At 41.0% G+C, this 22324-nt stretch overlaps 1 protein-coding gene across 1 annotated transcript in view; it reads right to left on the reverse strand.

Annotated features, from left to right (window-relative positions):
- The window catches only part of DGKI (diacylglycerol kinase iota), a 316603-nt gene extending 297069 nt beyond the window's left edge, over positions 1-19534 (reverse strand). The window contains exons 1-2 of the mRNA XM_027770499.1: positions 19432-19534; positions 7361-7456 (exon numbers count right to left, since the gene is read on the reverse strand). The gene's annotated coding sequence lies outside the window, so the exon portion shown is untranslated. The remainder of the gene's footprint in view (positions 1-7360; positions 7457-19431) is intronic.
- Positions 19535-22324: the final 2790 nt, after the last annotated feature.

The following is a 22324-nucleotide window of genomic DNA, read 5'->3' on the forward strand; positions in this document are numbered from 1 at the left end:
AGCCCCTTGGCTGTCAGTCTTAATGATAAAGTTTCTTGGTACTGGGTCCTTGGTCCATGAACACTGACAGAATAAAAGAACAAGGAAATGTACATCAAACTAAATGTCACCAAATGAGAGCCATTCTAGCGAGGGTTTTATTTCAGGTTTGTTTCTCTATAACCAAGTTGTGAAATAGTGATCCTTCTGCTCTAATTTCTTTGCTTTTGCATCCCTTTCTCCTCTCTAGACCAGAAAAAGAAACAGTTACTAATTTGGGAACTGTCACTGATTTGAGAACAAACTTAATCCTGTCAAATATGTGCTCACAAATATTCCACAGTTTTAAATGTTAACACCAGAGAAACATAGAAGAGGAAAGATTTCAAAGGTCATGTTGTTCAGTCCCAAGACTTTAGAGCAAACTTTCCTACAAAAGTCCTAGGGTCCTTGAAAGGCTTGCCTTGCTTTCAGTACCTTATGATATTAGCCCCCAAATATCAACCCACATGGCAGCAGGGGGTCCTGAATTTGCAGGATAACTGTGGTCTTTTTTTTTTTTAAGAGGGATTTTTGCTATAGGGCATGTGCACTTGCTGGAGAGACAGACAGAAAATGAGAAATCACCCTCCAGGGTGTATGGCCACATAGCATTCTCTTCTCCTCCATTCTCCTCTTGGGATCTTGAACACACAAACATACATGCCCAGCATGAGTTTTAAGCCACCAGGTCCAGGACTCGAACTACAGTAGACTACATGGGAGTCCAGCAACATAATCATTATGCCACCTGCTGGTCTCAGCTTTGGTCTTAAGTAGCTGCTCCAGGGCCTGTAGGTGGTGTAAGGTTAAGCCACTGGATTCCCACAGGGCCAACCATGGTTTGAGTCCTGGACCCAATGGCTTGAAAATCATGCTGGGCACATGTGCCTGCATACCAAAAATCCCACGAACAGGCTGGAGAAAGAGGGACTGCAGCATGGCCATCCCCCTGGAGGATGATTCCTCACTTTCCTCTCTCATCATCTCTCTGTCTCTCTCTGGAGAGTGTGTGCACCCTATAACATGTTCCATTGTCCCACATAAGTTGAATGACCATCTTAGTTTCCCTGATACAGTTCAGATGTGCCACCAATGTTACATCATGGTTATTAACAGCAGTCACTTTCACCCTCAAAATTCTCTTGGTTTGGACAATATAGTATGTGTCCAAACTTTGTAAGTACAGTGACTCTTACAACGCGTGCTCCAAGTTTCTGATCAGAAAACACAGGCACATACACGCTACCCTATCCATCCTTACTTCCGCGGTTACCTAACATTCACATATGTCAATATGTGTGGCTCATGACTGCCACCCGCCTTGTACAGAGCTTGCTCCTACCTCTGAGTTTGCCCATGTTCCTCTCCCTGCCCCAAATGCTCTCCTTCTCCAGCTCCATGTATGTACACGTCCCCCATCTTTCAAAACTGAGCTCAAGTACAATTTCCATTAAGCTTCCTCTGTCTACTTCAACCCACACGGATGTCTACCTTCCTTGAACTTCTCCTCCTGACATTTGCTTTGCTAAAATAGGGTGAGGAGTGAATAACTGTGTCTTCGGTGATGGATTCACTCCTCCCCAAGCACTCTGCCTAAATTTTGTTTAGAAGCCTGCAGGAAGTACCTGGTTATTGAAATGTGGTCCCAGCCCCACCAGATAGACTTTTTTCAAAGGCAGTTCATTAAAAGAAACAAATATAATATGCAGTCCACTTTGGCATTCTTTATTCCCACAAAGCCATTGTTTGATTCTAAGAAAGCTGCACACAGAACACTTCAACTGGAGGACCCCTAGAGATTTCCTTGCTTGGTTCTCAGCCAGACATTTGTGCCTGCCCCTCTACGGCATCCTTGAGCAGTGGCCCTCTGAGTTATGCACGAACAAATCCTCAGAGTCCACCTTCCCCAGCACCTTGTTCCTTTGCTGGACAGCCACCCACATGTCCAAATCCTTTCTTATAACACAGTATCTTCCAACACGAGGTTTGTGAATCATCTGCACTAGAATGATCTTTACTTGCTAAAATCACGGACTGCCAAGTCCAACTCCAGGCATACTGAATCAGCCCTTGGAGCAAGGAGAGAATCTGATTTGCATTATCAGGCTTTCCAGGTGATGTTTTTGTAGAGCAGAGTGTGAAATCCACTGTGAGTGACCGTGGATTCCATTCCTACCACTCAGTTCCACCTTCCTAAAACAGACAGCAAGTCACTTCCCTTTCCTTCAGAGCATCTTTTCAAATTCTGGAAGGTGTCTCTCTACCATTTCCCTTAATATTTAGTTGTAACCCATGTTATTTCATTTTTCTTTACAACAAGGTTCTATGTCCTAAGCCAACTTGGGCCAATCCTCTGGGTCCTTTGCTACTTGCCAGTGTCTATCCCAAAATGTGATGCCCAAAGATGGTATATGTCTTACAAGGTGACGTGGGGAGAAAGCAGTGGTAGTAAAGGCTTCTAATCCCTTTACTACCACTGCCAATTTGTGAAGTATAACAGTGGACAGTCCTGATGGCTGAGAATGAGACTACCCACTTCCTCCTAAATCAACCAGCAGTATTATATTTTAAAAATCTTTTTTATTTCATTTTTAATTACCAAAGGGCATGCAAGCTCACCAGAAAGACAGAGACAGAAGGAGAAAGCACATGGTCTTGCCCCAATCTCTTCTCTTCCATTTTTCCATCTTATTGGGATTTGGGGCACGCACACATACCCACATGCATGTTGTGTTTTCAAGCTGCCAGCTCAGATTCAAACTGAGGTCAGCCATGTGTGATTCAGCTTGCCTTTTCCATAGGCTACAGAGCTGACCTCATCTTACAGGTCTTGGCTAAGTGAAGAGGTACCTGATGCTGAGGCCTTAGGGTTGTTTTAATTTGGATGCCATTGCTTATATACAGAGGCAATTAGTAGTTCTTCCATGATTCATCACTTCTTGTCTTTTCTGGGGTGTTTTCTTTCTTCAATTCATTATGTCAGTTATACCAAGTAAGCCCTTCCAATATGTGCTCTCTCTGAATGTGCAAAACAGCATTTCTCCACTTTATAGGTGAAGAAACTGAGCAATAAGAAACTTACAATACAGGAAAACTAATTTTTTTTTTTTTTTAAGAAAAGCTTACAATTGGGCCAGGTGGTAGCTCAGTAGTAGTGCAAATATAACCACAAAGGAAAGGTTCTGGGTTCATATCCCAGGACCTCCTTGAGCATGCTAGGCATGCAAGCATACCCACAATCAAGGCTGGCTGAAACTGGAGGTGGATCACGCTGTGGAGACCTGGCTGAAGGTTCCATCCCCCACCTCATCTCAGAAAAAATAAATAAGTTTAAAACAAAAACAAAAAGTACTGGGCTAGCCAATGGTGTCATGATTAAGGCTGCTGGATCCCATGTGACCAACTGTGAAGTTCTAGTCCCAGATCTGAAGGTTTGAAAAATGTTCTAGGTGTATATGCATTAAAGGGAGGGGAGATAGAGGAGAAGGGATCGCAGCATGACCACGGGGGATGAGGGGGGCTGACTGCTCCCTCTCTTTCTCTGCCTTTCTCTTAAAAGCATTGTGCCCTCTGACAAAATTTTAAAAAGGATGGACGGACGGACAGAAGGGAGGAAGGAAGGAAGGAAAGAAAACAACTATAGGTATTCGACTTCCACACTGATATGTTTCTTCATTTATTCAACATTTTTTGGAGAAGAGTCCTTCTCTGAGACACTTTGCAAAGTGAGTTAACAGGGCCAAGTATCTGAAATAAAATTATGAGGAAAGTTCAGAAGGAAACTGGGAATTTCCATAACCCTGTTTCTTCCCACTTCTACTGAGAATTTACTTAATTCTCTTTATAGTTTTTCCTGGCCTAGAGCTAATAATGACCAGGTAATTATCGGCTGTGGACAGCAATAACTGACTAAAGGCTTGAAGAGGATGTACATATCCTCTTATATAGTTGTCAAAAGAGGTAATAAATATGTAGCTGTCCCCAAAAGAGTGCCCCCCTAAGCAGGTAAATGGGAGTCATCTGGAGAAAAGGCACGCCCTGTAACAAAGCAGTCCATGATTCATCACTTCTTGTCTTTTCTGGGGTGTTTTCTTTCTTCAATTCATTATGTCAGTTATACCAAGTAAGCCCTTCCAATATGTGCTCTCTCTGAATGTGCAAAACAGCATTTCTCCACTTTATAGGTGAAGAAACTGAGCAATAAGAAACTTACAATACAGGAAAACTAATTTTTTTTTTTTTTTAAGAAAAGCTTACAATTGGGCCAGGTGGTAGCTCAGTAGTAGTGCAAATATAACCACAAAGGAAAGGTTCTGGGTTCATATCCCAGGACCTCCTTGAGCATGCTAGGCATGCAAGCATACCCACAATCAAGGCTGGCTGAAACTGGAGGTGGATCACGCTGTGGAGACCTGGCTGAAGGTTCCATCCCCCACCTCATCTCAGAAAAAATAAATAAGTTTAAAACAAAAACAAAAAGTACTGGGCTAGCCAATGGTGTCATGATTAAGGCTGCTGGATCCCATGTGACCAACTGTGAAGTTCTAGTCCCAGATCTGAAGGTTTGAAAAATGTTCTAGGTGTATATGCATTAAAGGGAGGGGAGATAGAGGAGAAGGGATCGCAGCATGACCACGGGGGATGAGGGGGGCTGACTGCTCCCTCTCTTTCTCTGCCTTTCTCTTAAAAGCATTGTGCCCTCTGACAAAATTTTAAAAAGGATGGACGGACGGACAGAAGGGAGGAAGGAAGGAAGGAAAGAAAACAACTATAGGTATTCGACTTCCACACTGATATGTTTCTTCATTTATTCAACATTTTTTGGAGAAGAGTCCTTCTCTGAGACACTTTGCAAAGTGAGTTAACAGGGCCAAGTATCTGAAATAAAATTATGAGGAAAGTTCAGAAGGAAACTGGGAATTTCCATAACCCTGTTTCTTCCCACTTCTACTGAGAATTTACTTAATTCTCTTTATAGTTTTTCCTGGCCTAGAGCTAATAATGACCAGGTAATTATCGGCTGTGGACAGCAATAACTGACTAAAGGCTTGAAGAGGATGTACATATCCTCTTATATAGTTGTCAAAAGAGGTAATAAATATGTAGCTGTCCCCAAAAGAGTGCCCCCCTAAGCAGGTAAATGGGAGTCATCTGGAGAAAAGGCACGCCCTGTAACAAAGCAGTCCATTAGCTGTCAGTAAGATCAGCAGAAACTGTCCAAAAGTAGACACGCAAATAGAATTGGCTGTCATTTTTCCCCATTTTATATTATCCAATATCCCAAGACCACTGCTTATGCAATTAACTAAGACTCCAATGTTAACTCTTTATTTGCAACCTTTTAGTCCAACAGGCAAGCTTCTCATGGAGTCAGTAATTTAATCAAATTATATGCAATTATACTTTAATTAAAACTATATATGCATAAAGTTGAAATCCTGATATTTAAATCAAACTGAATTCACAATAAGATTAAAAGAAATGTGAACAATTTAATATAGATTAGAATCAAATACAAAATTAAAATCCAGCTCTGTCTTCCTACCTATAGGGTAGGCAAAGCCAGGTGGTCAGGAGTTCTCAACGTTACACTGAGCTGTAACTCTGAGGTTCAAATTCAAGTCTGTTCATGTGGGACTTCCCCTGACATTGAACTACTCTCAGCTTCACTTAAACAAGCCCAGGTCTGTCCAAAACAAAATCTATAAGGCATGGGTCAAAACAGCTAAAGTGATATAAAAGGTGTTGGTTTTAGGCCTTTGCAATTTCAGGCAACCTAATAAAAGTCCTTGGGGACTATGTTCTGTAAGCTTTGACAGAAACTCAATTTCTTTCTTATTAGTTATCAACTAAACATTCAATTTCAAGGGCAATTTCAAGGCCTTACATTTTGCCCCAAATCTTTCTTCCCCATAATAAACAGAATTAAAAACAAGAAAATATCTAGGGACCAGCAGTTAGCATAATGGCTATGTCGCTGGACTCCCACGTAGTCGACCGTGGTTCGAGTCCCAGACCCGGCGGCTTAAACTCACGCCAGGTGTGTGTGCGTGTGTGCCCAAGATCCCGAGAGGAGAATGGAGGAGAAGGGACTGCGGTGTGGCCATCACCCCTCTTGGAGGTGATTTCTCACTTTCTGTCTTTCTGTCTCTCCCTGTCTGTTTGGCGAGCACACGTGCCCTATAGCAATAAAACCTCTCCAAAAAGAAAAAAAAAGAAAGAAGAAAATATGTAAATTATGATGTCCATTTGTCCATTTCCCCAAATAAGAATAATATTTTTTTTCTTTCTTCTTTACTATACTAAGTTTCCATTACTCTGTTTTTAAATCAATAGCATGAAATTACACAAGAACTTTAGGTTCTCTTCTCAACAGTCAAGTTTTAGTTCTTCCACAACTTGACTCCTGGGCAACCACACTTTCTTTCACAGAACACAAAAATAATTATAACCTTTAAACAGATTGTTCTAAGAAGGAGCACAAAGTGAATTTCAAAAAGCAATGAAGGGAACAGCAGTTGGTATAATGGCTATGTCACTGGACTTCCATGTAGTTGACCACGGTTTGAGTATCGAACCCGGTGGCTTGAACTCATGCCAGGCACATGTGTGTGTAGACCCAAGATCCTGAGAGGAGAATGGAGGAGAAAGGATTGTGGCGGGGCCAACTCCTCTGGGGGGTGATTTCTCTCTTTCTGTCTATCTTTCTCTTTCTTTCGAGTGCACATACCCTATAGCAAAAACCTCTCCAAAAAAAAGAAAAAACAATGAATACTTCAATTGACCTGAATGTCTATTATTTATTTTGTGTCTAACATTGTTTGTATTCTCCAGAACTTATCTGGAGTATTTGTTAGTGTGCTCCACCACCAACACCGGTGTTTCTACTGTTTCTACTTTCACACACAAGTAATGCCCACACTAAGCCACTCCCTTATAAACAGTTCACACTCTCACAGAATCCCTTCCTCCACCACCCCAAAGCCCCCTCCATAGGCAGACACCTTTTTAGACTTATTCACCTTCTCCCACATGCCGAACACACAAACAAAAAATCTCTTCTGGGCATCATCTTAAACTATTACATTCCACCAAGGTCTGGCTTGCACCACTGAACCACAGAAAAAAAAAAAAAAAAACATTAAAATTGACAACCTGAAAGCCATGTTAATTTGATAAACTCTCTCTTCAAGCCTTGAAAACATCTGGAAAGGCCTCCATCTCTCAAAAACTGGCTCTTTCAAATCTCTCCTTAGAAATCAAGGCATGGTAATCACTTGGCCTTCAGACCCTGATGCCTCCCCCAGAAACACAAGCTCAGAGCCCAAGGGACACTCACTGCAAATCTCACTTGGCAGTTCTCTTCCCCCAGGTAGCAGAGGTCTCCCGAGACGTTGGTCTCCAGCCACAGGTGTTCTCCATTCACAGCATTCTCCTGCAAGGAAAAGACCCACCTCACTTGAGTTTTATTTTTATGGATAAAGCAAGGAGATTTCAAATTCAGATCTGGGGCACAAGCAAGTTAGTGAGTTACCTCTCCAAGTACTGCTGGCAATTCTACCAATGTTCTAGAAATGGAAAGGGTGTCTGGAAAAACTCTGAGCTATAACAAAAATAGACATTGGGTCTACTGCTGCTTTCTCCATAAATGTGGACACATATGCAAACAGATAAGGGGATTCAAAAGTCTGTGGAAATTTTTAATTAAAGCTCAGTTTCAGTTTACTTTTGTGCGAATTTTTTAATTTATGCATCATTTATTCATAATATGCATTCTCCACGAACTTTTTGAAGACTTCTTATATATTCAATAAACAAGGAAGAAAATACTTCTGAATAGTTTTATGTAAAGCTTTATTCATCTATGCCCAGCTCTGCAAATTCCATGATAATTGAGACCCAAACTCTATTAAAATGTACCTTTACTTAGCGAATTAGCTAAGAAAGAAGGTGGTAGTATTAAAGTACTTTAAATAAAAGCTGTTTGAAAACACATTTATATTAGAAATCGGTAAATTATACTTCTAAGGGCAGAGGCTTCTTAAAATGTAGTTGAAGTCCCTGTGCACTCAACGCATAACACATTTCTACTAATTCAAACATTTTACTGATCTAATAAGGCCTTCACCCAATTCATTCTAAGGTTTTCCAACTGAATAATTTTACTGCTTCTAAAAATACTCATATACTTCTGATGGCAAGCAGACATGCTATGATGTATGAGGAATAATCCTGTTGTCCAGAAATGTGCAGTGTTTCACTGGGAGGAAAGTGGTAAACATTTGTTTTTTAACAGTATAATGAATAGGATTTTCATATTCTTTTTGTTACGGTATACTACCTTGTAAGTAATGGATTTATATATTAATTGTATATTTTTCTCATTTGCTTAAGAGGGGCTCTGCGGTATTAGGGAAAGCATTACATTAGATTGACCATGAAGGAATAAGACTAAGACTATATAACTCTTGCAGGACAACTGCTCTTGCTTTTATCTTATTCATCAGATGGATGTCATCACACAATGATTTTTTAATGGGGCATGCTACAGAATGAATGGTGTTCCTCCCTACCCCCCAAATCTATATTGTTGAAACCCTAACTCCCAACATGATGTTATTGGATGATGAGCCTTCTGAGAGGTAGTTAGGTCATCAGGGAGGTGTCCCCTTGATGGGATTAGTGTCCTTAGAAAAGACACAAGTGGCCCAGAAGAAGTAATATACACTGGATGCTGCTATTGAGCAGGCTGAAGCTACATGTGAGGCCTGGGTTCAATTCCGAGCCCACTCTAAAAGCCAGGTAAGGTGGTGCACATCAGTAGGAGGCTGAGGCAGGCAGATCACAACTGAGTGAGACCCTGACTTAAAAAAGAAGAGACACAGGAGAGCTCTCTCTCTCTCCACATGTGCACCAGGGAAAAACCATATGAGCAAACAGCAAGAAAGTGGGGAAAGGAGATTGTAGCATTCCAAGATCCAGTTGAGGGTGCTCCTATCTCTCTCTCATACATTCTCTATCCTAAATAAAATAATAAACTAAAGAAGAAGGAGGAGGAGGAGGAGGAATAACCACAGGTTGTGACATGTGATCTAGGTGCTTCATAATCCAAGAAAGCTCAGGGTAAGACCTAGATCAGGAAAAGTGAGTTATGAACTGGCAAGAGAAAGTGACTGGGTGTGTAGGTGTCAAAGGCTCAGGGAGAATTCATAGGGAGTGGGATGTGCCATGCACATCTCCAAGTGCCTCACCGTCACTGCTACAAGGAAAGCAACGCTGACAAGGATCATCACTCTATGTCAAATGGTGGCCACCTTTCCAAACTTTTTTGGAAATTTTTGCCTGTAGTAAAACACATTCAATATTTTTTTTGGGGGGTGGGGTGGGCAAGGATAAGTGAGCTTCCCCTCACATCTGTCTTGTGAGACACAACAGAAGAATGAAGAAAGGTTATAGTTTGGACATCAAAGTTCTCAGATAGTGGTAGATGATGGCTATACGAGTTTGTGTGTATCCCCCCAAAATTCACATGTGGAAATTTGCTGTGATAGAATTAAGAGGGTAAAAGCTAAATCCAACTATAGTTTTGAAAGGCAGGGCCTTTAGGATGTGATTAGATTAGATGAGGTCATCACAGTGAGGTCCCATGATCAGATCCTAGTAGGTTTATAAGGAGAGGGCATGGGACAGAGACATGAGCACAGACATCCAAGCCTGCACAGGATGCTCTGCCTTTCTCAGGACTCTGAAGAAAGTCCCCACTAACAAGAAGACCCTAAGCAGAAACAGCCGTTGACCTCAGACCTCCAAAACCATGAGCTGACTAAACCTCTATTCTTCGTAAATTGCCTAGGGTGGCCCCGTTGCTAGAGACAGAAAAGCAGACTAAAACAATGACAATATTAAAAATGATAAAGGAAAGTCACTTTGGGGCCAGCAAGTGGAGCAGTGGTTAATGCATTGGATCCCCACACGGTGAACTGCTGTTTGAGTCCCAGACTTGGCAGCTTGAGAATTGCTCCAGGCGCAAGTGTGTGCATGCCTGAAATTCTGGGAGGAGAATGGAGGAGAAAATATTGCAGCATGGCCATCCTCCCTGGGGGGTGATTTCTCATTTTCACTTGCTCTATCTCTATCTCCCCTCCAGCAAGGCAAAAAACTAAAAAAAATAAAAAGTTTTTTAAAGTTAAAAAAAACAGAAAGGCACTTATTTGCAAGGTATACTGATGAAATTAATCCTCACAATCTAAAATATTCTGGGAACATAACAAACTTTAACTTCAAACGATATATATGAAATAATATTTTTCATTTTATTATTCTTTAATTCACTCAAGAAACGTTTATTCCACTGGTGCCGGACATTAAAATGGTATGGTAATTCACATAGCAAAACCTACTAGGAAGATTAAAAACTAAACACATAATAATAGCTCAAATACTAGGGAAACCTAGCCAAGGCAAAATCTTGTCAACTCTTTTAGAAAGTGAAATGTAAAGGGTTGCAGTCAGGAAAAGGTTAAAAAAAAATTATTGATAATATGCCAATTCACCAGGCTAGGACTGAAGTCCCCAAAGGTCAAGTCAGGCAGAAAGCAAGGCCTAGAAAATCAGAAGCTTGCAAGCACACCTCCAGCTCCCTGGCTAGTCAGTTAGATTCTGGGAGAAAGGCTCTCTGTGCCTTGCCACACTGCATCCCACCTGCAAGCATTCAGAGTATCTCAGATCCCAGGCACAGCAGGACTGCTAGTATTAGCTAACTTCGCTCTTAGGTGTGAACCTGATTCAGAAGAGAGAGCCCTTTGTAAGGAAAGAGAGGAATAAAAATGGAAGCGTCACTGTATGTCACAGTGGTCCTCACACACTACTTCTCAAATTCAGTTTCCCATTGGAATGAACTGGTGAAGTTTTTTTTAAATACCTGGGTACTGGGACCAGCAGTTGGCATAATGGCTATGTTGCTGGACTCCCATGTAGTTGACTACAGTTCGAGTCCTGGACCCCATGGCTTAATCTCACACCGGGTGCGTTTGCATGCATGCCCAAGATCCCAAGAGGAAAATGGAGGAGAAGGGATTGCGGTGTGGCCATCCCCCCTGGGGGGGGGGGTGTTTCTGGCTTTCTGTCTCTCTGTCTCTCTCTGTCTTTTTGGGGAGCTCACGCGCCCTAAAGCAAAAAAACTCTCAAAAAAAAAAAAAAACCCTGAGTATCATTCCAGAAAGCCTGATTCAACATACTCTACATTTTCCTTTTTTGGTGCCATGTTTTTGTTCATTCCACTGTTCCCACCTGGGAACATCTTCTTCTCTTCTTCCCTACAAATATCATCTTAAATAATACACATTTCAGAGAGTATCCATTTGTGCCAGACAGAAAAAAATATAACTCTTATTTCTAAAGGAAGATAACATTTCATCTGTACTTGTGAGCAATGAGACAACTCTCTACAGATAACAAGGGCACATCAAAAAGTTCCTGGCAAATGACCTACTCTGGTGGCACAGTCAACAGCATACTGAACTACAGTGCTAGAGACCAAACAGACAACCATGGGTTTCGATACCCGGGTTGGTCTGAAAAATTGGAAGATGGTGCACTTGTGTGCCCCAGATCTTGGAGGGCTGGGGAATGGGGATTGTGGTTCTGGGACTGATGCCAACAGTTTTAAAATCCTTGGACTAGCTGGTGGCATGGTGGTTAAGGTGGCTGGATCTCACATAACCAACTGTACAGTTCAAGTCCCAGACTTGGCAGTTTATAAAACACACCAGGTGTGTGTGCATGCATGCTCAAAGTCACAAACAGAGAGGAAAATGGAGGCGAAGGGATTACTCTGTGATCATCCACCATGGGAGTTGCTTTCTTACTCTCTCTCTCTCTCTCTCTTTCTCTCTCTCTCTCTCTCTCTCTCTCTCTCTCCCCCCCCCATAAGCACATGCAACCTCTGACAAAAAGAAAAAATTGAAAAATAGAAATATATGCATAGTTTTTTTAAATAACATGCATTTTCTATGAACTTTCTAAAGACAATTTGTACATACATTTACATATATAGATTTACATAGACCTATTTACTTAAGAGTAGAGATTCACCTAGCTAGACATAAATAAAAACATGTGAATCTATGTATCATTCTTTGCTCAAGTTCTACTAATAACAAGTCATGGTTATAAGTAAAAAGATAAAAAACTGAAAATAGTGTTAGAGACTAAGTGACATGGATAAAAAAAAAAAAAATGCACTCATGGGCTGACCCATGGCCTGGTGGTTAAGGTAACCAGACTCATAAGGCCAACCACAGTTCAATTCCCACTGAGGGGCTTGAGAAACATGTTGGGTGTATGTGCATGTATGCCCCGGATTCAGACAGGGTGGAGAAATGGAGAACAGGAGATTGTGGTGTGACCACACTCCATTGAGGGGAACTTTCTCCATCTCCCTTTCACTCTGTCTCTGATGAGTGAATACAACCTACGGCAGGAGGAGAAAATAAACAAACAACAACCAAAAGAAAACTTCACCCAGAAACAAATAATCTACACAAAATGAAGACACTTGCTCATTAAAATGTCTTGAAATGAGAATTACACACTGTATCCTACATAAATGTCCTTAGAAAACCAAAAAGGAAAAAGAATGTGGATTGCCTTCCTCTGGAATTTTCAAGATTAACAATGACCTTGGATGGTTTAGATCCATGCTGTACAATATGCATGTGCTACTGAGCACTGGAAATGTGGTTCTCACTAACTGAGAGGTGCTGTGGGTGTAACATCTGCAGCAGAGCTTGAAGACATGGTATGAAAAAAGAATATAAAACATCTCACTAATAATTTTATATTGATGACATTCTAAAATGATAATATTTGGGTGTATTTGATTAAACAAAATGTGGTATTAAAATTAGTTTTAGTTATTTATTTTTACTTTCTTAAAATACGGCTACTAAAAAATAATAATTACTTTATGGTTCATATCCTTTTCTACTGGACAGTGTTAGTTTAGATAATCAGTTGCCTAGAAGTAGAATATTAGAGCTAGGCAGTTCTCAGAGACCAGAGTGGTAAGACTCAATGATTTTCTTCAGCAACCAGTGAGAGTTAATTTAAAATTCTAGTTTTGGAAAACAAAGGAATATTGAGCATCTGCGAAACTGTGGTGGATAGGTCCTACTATTAACATGAATGACCAGGGCAGGACATTTACTGATTAGTAGTGGGTATTTCTTTATGCTCTGCTCAGCGATCTGGTATCTTAATGAACTAACTGACTTACCTTTTTCTAAGTGGGGAAGGGAATGGGGAGAGATACGGGGTAAGAAGAGCTATTGGTGATGACACCCAAACCTGACGAAGAATAAGGGCCTGAAGCTTGCAAAGAAGCTTGTGCAGATCTCCTAAGTTTGCATATGAAACCGGACTAAAATGAGAATATGCATATATGCACATGCACACAGGAATACATGTGTGCACGCATTCTCTCTCTCTTTCTCTCTCTGTCTGTTTCTTATGACTTTTCATTCAAGGTTTCTAAAGATAAAATAACCTAGTTTCATAACCCAGTTTAAGCCAATCCCACATGAAGACTCTGGTTCCCAAATCTTGTCCCAGAACCAAACTGAGAGGCAGCAAACCAACTGCATTGCTTCCACCTGCCTAGAAGAAACCACTCTTTTTCTTAGTATCAAGTAAAGATTGGAAAGGTAGATTAAGGATCTGGCTTTTGTGTTGAGGCTCTGTTTTTCACAGCTCTAGAATTAGAGACATTTTTCCAGTGAGGAAAGAAAAATAAATTAAAGTAAAAAATGTTGGGTTTAAAAGTAACATGGCCTGTAAGAAAGATCTCAGAAGCGATTTCCAGGTCTGCATTAAACCTCCATTGCAGAGGAGGCACGTGACATACATTTTCTGGGTAACAGACACATTCTAAATGGGCTAACTCACTCTAAACGGAGAGTTTGGAATCCAGCCCAGGAGATGAGAATATTTTTCCTTTTTGAGCATTCCTCCCTTTCTTTCTAGTAATCTAGCTTGCTCTCTTCTCATCTTACTTGGTTGACATACATCACATGGTGTCAAGGGGGAAGGCCCTGCAGGTCGTCATCATGAAGATAAGGACACCAACAGGAGGAGTGGGAAGATCATCTGTGTTTGTGCTTCAAGACCTAACAAAATGGGGACAAGGAGTACTGTAGGCATGCATCTGCCCATGGTCTGGGGCTGGCTGAAGCTGGGGTGGATCATGACTCTGTTGGGGATGCTTTCTGTGTGTGTGTGTGTGTGTGTGTGTGTGTGTGTGTGTGTGTGTCTCATGGGAGAAATACATAAATAAAGCTGGGCTGATCCCATAGCCCAACAGTTAAGCACTATGTAGAGGGAGCCAACTCCAACATGGCCAACTAAACTATTGTTCGAATCCTGGCCCCAGGAGCTTGAAAAGCATACTGGGCACAGGCATGCATGCCCACAATCCTGATGGGATAGAAACTGAGGGAAAAGGATTGCAGGATGTCCAGGCCCTACTGAGAGATGGGGTCTCTCTCTCTCTCTCTCTCTCTCTCTGACATGTGCATGTGATTTCTGGTGAAAACAATAAATAAATACCCTTTAAAAAGATTTAATGGGACCAGCAGGTGGCGTGGTGGTTAAGGCGCTGGACACTCCCACATGGCTGACCAGGGTTCGAGCATTGGACCTAGTGGCTTGCTTTCTCACTTCCTCTCTCTCTCACTGTCACCCTCTGTCTCCCTGGTCAAATTAAAAAATCAATGAATGAATAAATAAAAAATAAATAATTATTTTTAAAAAGATTTAATAAAATACTTTAATAGGAAGGAAATTTAAAAAGAGTTTCTTGGGGTTAAAATAGCATAACTCCCCTCTTTTTTAAACAGGCTTTACAGTCGTGTTTACCAAGCCATTCAGGAATGAGAGATTATCTGAGTGCCTGTCAACTCTCAGCGTCCCACCACGTCTGCTTCTGCTGACTGTGCAGAAATGCTGTAATTAATGTATCTGACATTGGTAGAGGCAACTAGTCGGCCTAGGTGGCAATGCCCTTGGCTGTGCAGAGAAAGTAAGCAGAAGATAATGCCCCTTCCTTCAAGCAGTCTGAAACTAAGGCTCTCATAAGAAAGTCACACAAAAGACACTAATTTAGTTGAAAGGTTTATTAAGACAATGCCCTGTGACTAGAGGTATTGTGAGAAATCAAAGCAAAGAGAGAATGAAAGAAAGAGAACTGATTTGATTGAAAAGATAAGCATGGTTTGACAACAAGGGAGGAAATCGCTGTAGGAAATGGCAGCTTCCATACTGGGTTGAACCCAGTGTCCCTGCTGTCAAGGAAGACGCAGGCACCACACTGAGGCCTGATGTGGACACTCCATGCTCTTCAGCACTGAGGGCTGTGTCCCTGATGTGTGTGAAAGGAAAGGTCCAAGCATAGGCAGCAGCAGCAGCAAATGTTGGCAAAGTCATCAACAGAAAATGATTACAGGGGTCAGAAAATCCTAAAAGTTGTAATATGCCATTTGAGTAAACCTCAGCAGGGGAAGTTCTGGATTTTGAGGAACCAGCTAACATTGAGAGAGAGAAAGAGAGAGAGAGAGAATGTATTTATAAACAAGAAAATGAGAATGTGAAAATGGAATTACTTGAAGAAATGATTAAGTTCATTTAATCAAAGTGCAAAAATGAACTCCTACAATAGTAAACTCCCAACCAAAATGTGTGTGTGCTTACAGTCTGAGCTCACCAAATCAGTGTGCAGTTGTGTCCCAGGCACCCTCCAAGCAGACCATTGCTCAAAGCTCTTTGCAGAAGCATATTGAGGAAATCGTTGTGTAACTTCAGATGATTGGCACATATGCTAGAGTCAGAACAGGGTTCTTGGAGAATGTCACACGAGCAGAAACCTGGGGACTAAGATCCTGTTTCCAGGTTTACTCTGACTTGCCTTGCAACTTCAGAGATGCTGTGAGCAACTTTTGTATCTGTTTTCTCACTGGCAAAGTGAAGAGGTTAGAAATGACATAAGCTAGAGGGTCACAGTGCAGAGGGCTTTGAGATGACACCCAAAGGCTTATGGAGCAAAGAGAGTTTCAACTCAAGATTCAAGGGGCCTGGGAAGGGGGACAGGGGAGTATCTCCAACCCTGTTCCACCTCTGTTCTGCCACTGAGGTCAAGGCCCTCAGAACATTACTTAGCATTGGTGGGGTCTTTCACCTCAACAAAGGAAGGAGTTGGAGTTTCTTTTCTTTCTTTTTCAGAAATTCTTCCTCCTTATTTTGGAGAACTCTTAAGAGGCTTTAAGCACAATTAGTGCTCAATAAATAGTAATACTGAAGAAATGAAGATAGATCATTTCAACACTCTGAAGTCCAGAAGAACGAGCTGAGGGCGGGAGATGAGGAGGCATATTGCTTTGCCACAAGGGACCAAACAAGGTGAGAAAGAGGGAATGGCAGAAAAAGGCCAAGTCTCAGGTCTCTTCCTACACTGAAACAGAACAAAGACATTCCCAGTTTGGCTCCTTGAACAGAAGCGCAAACTGAAGTGACGTAAATGAAATTGTTAAAAAGCACATTTGTGAGGAAGAGCCAAAAATTCTAAAGCAATGGCAAGTAGTCTAAAGTCTTAGTTAAAAAAAAAAAAGTCACTAAAATATTTGGAACAATCTGCTTCTTCCTCTCTTCTGAAACAAATGTTTTACAAAACTACAATAAAGAAGTGTAGTGTTGGTCACGGTTTGGCTTCTGTTTGCTAACACTAATATTAGCCCATCATTTTTTTCTAAGAGTAAGATCTCATAACTCCAAACAAATCAGATCTCTAAATATACCCTCAGATGGAGTGTCATCAGAAAGCCTTTCCATTTGGGGGACCAGCAGTTAGCGTAATGGCTATGTTGCTGGACTCCCACGTAGTCGACCACAGTTTGAGTTCTGGACCCGTTGGCTTAAACTCACACTGGGCGCATGTGCATGCATGCCCAAGATCCCGAGAGGAGAAAAGAGGAGAAGGGATTGTGGAGTGGCCATTCCCCCCTAGGGGGTGGTTTCTCACTTTCTGCCTCTCTGTTTCTCTCTGACTTTCTGGTGAGCACACGCGCCCTATAGCAAAAAAATAAAACCTCTCCAAAAAAAAAAAAAAAAAAGAAAAAAAGCCTTTCCATTTCCCCCCCATTGTTAAGTATTCCCAGGGTGTTTCCTGCCATAATTTCAACAGATCTCCATGATGGAGTATCCACTATCAAAGAGAAGGGGCAGAGGAGTGAAATAGAGGTCAGTGCACTCAGTTTTAGTTCTTCTTTGTCTTCCCCCATTCTGCATTGCAGACTCCCACCACTTGTCAAAATACCACTTTGATGGTATATTACAGTATATATAATACCTTTCTGCAAAAAAACAAAAAATAAGATCTCCTAGCCAAGTGCTGGCTCAAACAAGACACCTCTTTGTAAAAGCATTTTCCAGTCATTATTTCAACATCAAATGGGGACAGGTGTCCTTCTTCACACTATACACCCTCCATCACTCCCCTCCCCTGGTCTATGAAGCCCTATCCTGCATTTTAGCAGTTGACGTTTCTGCTCATTGGAGCCTAAGCTCTTCGAAAGCAGAAGCCATATTTTCTTCACCCCAAAATCCCAAGGAACCAATGTATTCTAACACAAAGGAGGCATTCAACAAATGTTTGACAAATTAATAAAGTCATCAGAGACATTATTTCTGAATAAATAAGTCTGCAAGCTGCATGGTTTACAAAGAACTTTCACACTAATGGCCATATTTGATCCTAACACCACTCATTAAGTCCCCCCAGGGGAGGGGACCTCAATTACCCCCATGTGCAGATGAGGACACAGTGGCTGAAAGAATCCCATTACTTGACTAATGTCACACAAGGGGCAGAGAAAGGGCTTTGTCAATGTTTCAATCTAAATGATTTATATTATCCCACATTTGGCCTTCTTATCTCAATAGGCTTTGCTGCTTTTGTTCAGAAGATTGTTTGGAATATTAAACTAACTTTTTTGGGTTCCTGGTTCATAAAACATTTTCATCATTAGCCCATACACATCTCTTTACATTCTGTCTAGCTATACTCTTAATTCTTTTTAACTACGTAAACAGTGGTGTAAATGTGCCCTATTATAGGTTTAGAGCTTATTAAATAACTGTCCTGGAATAAAAAGAAACTTCAAGAAAGAAATGTTTTTCCTAAACAGCAGTTCAACATGCTGAAGTGCTATCTGAGCATTCTCAGTATGACAGTAGTTCCATAAAAGAAGTTGCATTTCAGTTACAGTCAGTCTTTTGCCAGGTACTTCATAAATACAGGCACCAATTACATTGGTATGTGTCCAGAATGTAAAGTAAGTGCATACTGGAGGAAAGGAAGAAATGTTTTAATACAAAGGACATTAAATCATAGTATATGTACTAGCAAGAAAAAAAATCACTCCTCTCTCTTCTCACACCTACCATTATCTTTTATATGAAGGAAAAGAACATGAATTACTTTCTTCATTCAAATTCAACTAAGAAGTTAAACAAGGTTCAGCATTAAGACAGGTTGGCAGAATTTCAAAGCCACCCTTTGCTACTTTGATGTTGTTCCTTATTTTGCTTCCGGAAAGGGCAGACTTTCAGTCCGGTAAGTGATATCTTTGACCAAGATCTTAACTCATTGAAAACTTCCAATGAGTGTCTTCAGGTTGACTTATAAATTTCAGACTACAGCCCTTCAAATTAAGTTATTAGGTTGTTGTGGGTGTGTTTGGGTTAAAGTGTTAACATCAGCTAATGGACTCAACCCATTGATGCAAGGTCCATCTGCTTTGGGGTTAAAAGAGGAAGTATAACCAACAGGAGGACAAGAAGTACCTAGACTATAAAGTGAGGTCATCCTGTGTTAGGAAAGAAAAAAGACAGGGGGAAAAAAATGTCAGCTTGAGCTAAGGAAACCAAACTTGGATCCCATGATGCTGAACACAGTAAGTTCTATTCATCATCATCTTGACAGGAACCAAGAAAGCATATGCACAAGGTACGTTTTATCTCACAACTGCAAAGCCAGGCAATAATGCTTCAAATGATTCATGAAGTTTTTTATGTCAGCCTTGGGTATATCTGACTTCATATAAGAGAGCTGTGCTTCTAGGAGTTTGAAAATGGAGCTACAGCTTAGATACCTGAATATTGGTCCATATGCATGATTGAAGAGTGCTGATTATTATTGCTTATACTGGGTTGCTGGAAAAGTCATGACGTATTTTTTTCTATGTTTACCATACAAAAATGCATCATGACTTTTCTGAAAACCCAATAGTTTTGGGGATCCCAAGAATGAGAGAAGCACATGTAACTGAAATTTTATGTTTAAAAGAAAAAGTCAACACCTACACTCCAGTCCAGAGTTGCTCTGGGCTCCTTCGCTGGACCATTTGCCACAGGAAGACTGAGAGGCTGTGCAGGAGCCAGGTGCTGGAGGCCTGCCCGGGAGATGGCTTTCCTGCAGCAAGAAGGAAAACACAAAGAAAAATCAACATCAGAATCTTATACGGAGATCAACATTTCACAAGGGATAGAGACAATGCCTAAGATTGCCTTCCACATCTGAACTTTTACAACTATACTAGAACATACCTCTTAAAAGTGCATGGGGAAGGTAGAATATAGGTCTCAAAACATAGGGCTGTTGGGACCAGCAGTTAGCATAATGGCTATGTCACTGGATTCCCATATAGTTGACTGTGGTTCGCGTCCTGGACCCAGTGGCTTAAAACTCACACCGGGCGTGTGTGCGTGCGTGCCCAAGATCCTGAGAGGAGAATGGAGGAGAAGGGATTGCAGCATGGACACCTCCCCTGGGAGGTGATTTCTGGCTTTCTGTCTCTCTGTCTCTCTCTGTCTGTCTGGCGAGTGCATGCACCCTATGCACAAAAAAAAAAAAAAAAAAAAAAAAAAAGGGGTTGTGGGGGGGTAAAAAAAAAAAAAAAAAAAAAAGATAGGGTTGTTGAGGGGACACTGTGGGGCAATACTGCTTCTAGACCAGACATTAAGATATAAGTCCCTATTTAGGGTAGAGGGCAGGAATGGAAGTCTCTCCATATACAGAAAAAACTTAGAGTCACAACACTCAGACAGCTTTCAAGTCCACAAAGATCAGGAGTGGGGGGAACAGACTTATGAGGTCTTCTACTAAAATCCCATTTCCAAGCAAAGCAGTTTCCAAGCTGGTGACAGTTGTAAGCTCACTCTTACTCCTTTTTCCTCTCAAGAGCACCCTCTGTTATCATCCTTCTTACCTCTTACAGAGGACTACCTGAGCTCAGATTCTAGATGGGAAAAAACTGATTTTCATCTGCCAAGAAATATCTTACCAAGATCCTCAGTTAAAAAAAAAAAAAAGACACTCATTAGATTTTAGGTTTGTAGAGTTGAACATAGGATTCAGGTCATAAAGGAGGGAATGAATCAGAAGAGGTTGAGAAAGCTAGCCTTGACCTTGGTCTTCAAAGATAAAAACAAGAGGAGCTACTTTAGCAACCAAATATGACTGTTGCTGAGCAAAGGAAGAAAAGACAGGTGACAGCACATGAACCAAATAAGACAGCAAGAAAGAGGAAGAAAATAGGCATCACCTAGGGAGATCTTGTAGTATCATCAGGAGTAGGACAAGTTCAATTTATGAACAGCTCCATCAAAAATGTCAGTCAAGGATCTCAAGCTTGAATATGAGTGATGACTTGTAAATTAACTAATGGCTACCTAGAAGAGAGTGGGGCATTTCCTCTAGACTAGTGTCCAAGTGTGGGCTGAGAAATACATGCCTCATAATCAGGCAGATCTCGTGATGCTGCAGTTCTGAGATCTAAATCAGTTGGAGGGTGAGACTCGGGAATCTGTGTTTACACATACTCCTGAGGTATTTCCTTTTGTGTGTTAAAATTATCAAACTTTGCTCTATGGGAGCAAGTATGGGCAGATGGGAAAACAATAACTTACCAAGGTCCATCACAGGGGAGCTCTATAGGAAAACATAGCAATTTAATAATTTAATAATTTCTTTATTTACTTTACCTCCAATGGGGGTCTCTGCATCTTGTCTCATATGACATGAAGAACCTGCCATCTCTGAGACTGGACCTGCTCACACTCTGGATCCCCGATCCTTAGGCTCCTTTACCCATCTCACCATACATAGAAATGAGGCTACAAAAAGTGGATTGGAGGAAAGGAAGTAGTGATGGCCAGATCTATGGGGAATCCCACCATGACTAAGTACTGAAGGACAAGGAATTTGCCCCGGAAAGGGAAACATGGAAGAGCAGAATCTGAAAAAATGTTTGAGTCCTAAAAATGGGTGATCTCTCTGTCCTGTTCTCTGACTTCTGCCAACTCCATTCAGAAATAGAATTTGTAAATTTGAGCAAGATAATGGGTAGCCTCACAATCTGAAGAAATGCAGGCTGAACCCAGAACTATGCAACCATGAATCAACTACCAAGTACCTCTGAGAGCTCAGCAAGTGTCCAGCCTTCTGAATTTTTTTTTCTCTTGGATTTCTACACAGGAAGTCCCAGAAATAGTGGATTGGTCTTTGGTAGTTGGAAGTGATCATATTATGCATGCTGGTAGCCTACTTCCAAAAGCTCCCACTGGGCAGCAGGCAATGTACTTGCTTTACATAATCCCCCAAAGAGTCATTACAAGCATAGAGACCTTTAATGAAGACAGTCTGATGATACAATATTCTCTTTCCTCACTTTCATTGAGACAAATAATTAACAACATAAATTTTGGCCCCTCACTCCAAAGTGTATTGAGCAATAAGAAAGGAACAGTGGAAGGTTCTTGTATGGATATCCTTCATCTCTCAACAATTTTCCTCCCCCTAAGCTGAAACAGTATTTTCTCTGGCTTTGAAGGGCTCTATATGGTGACTGTGATCCACAGTTTTCATCATAAATGAAACATCTTTGGGGTCAGAAGCTACAGGTTTCCTCATAGTTATAACCCAACTAAGTGTTCTTACAAAAAAAAACATAAACAATGCCTAAGGACAAAGTCTTGGAACAGCTAAAGAAACGTATAAATCTTGGATTAATCAAAACAAAACATGAACCCATCTTTTCATGAAACCTTTCAGATAGTTATGATCAGGAGAAAAAAAAATAGAATAAAGGATTGAGGAAATAAAATTCTACTGTCAGGTACCAGTAGAAACCACTGGACAAATGAGTTTAATATATCAGCACTCTCAGACTCTGACTACCAAAGCCTGATTATTCTT

Source organism: Tupaia chinensis, unplaced genomic scaffold (assembly GCF_000334495.1).
Source record: "Tupaia chinensis unplaced genomic scaffold, TupChi_1.0 Scaffold000140_1, whole genome shotgun sequence".
Classification (NCBI taxonomy): Eukaryota; Metazoa; Chordata; class Mammalia; order Scandentia; family Tupaiidae; genus Tupaia; species Tupaia belangeri.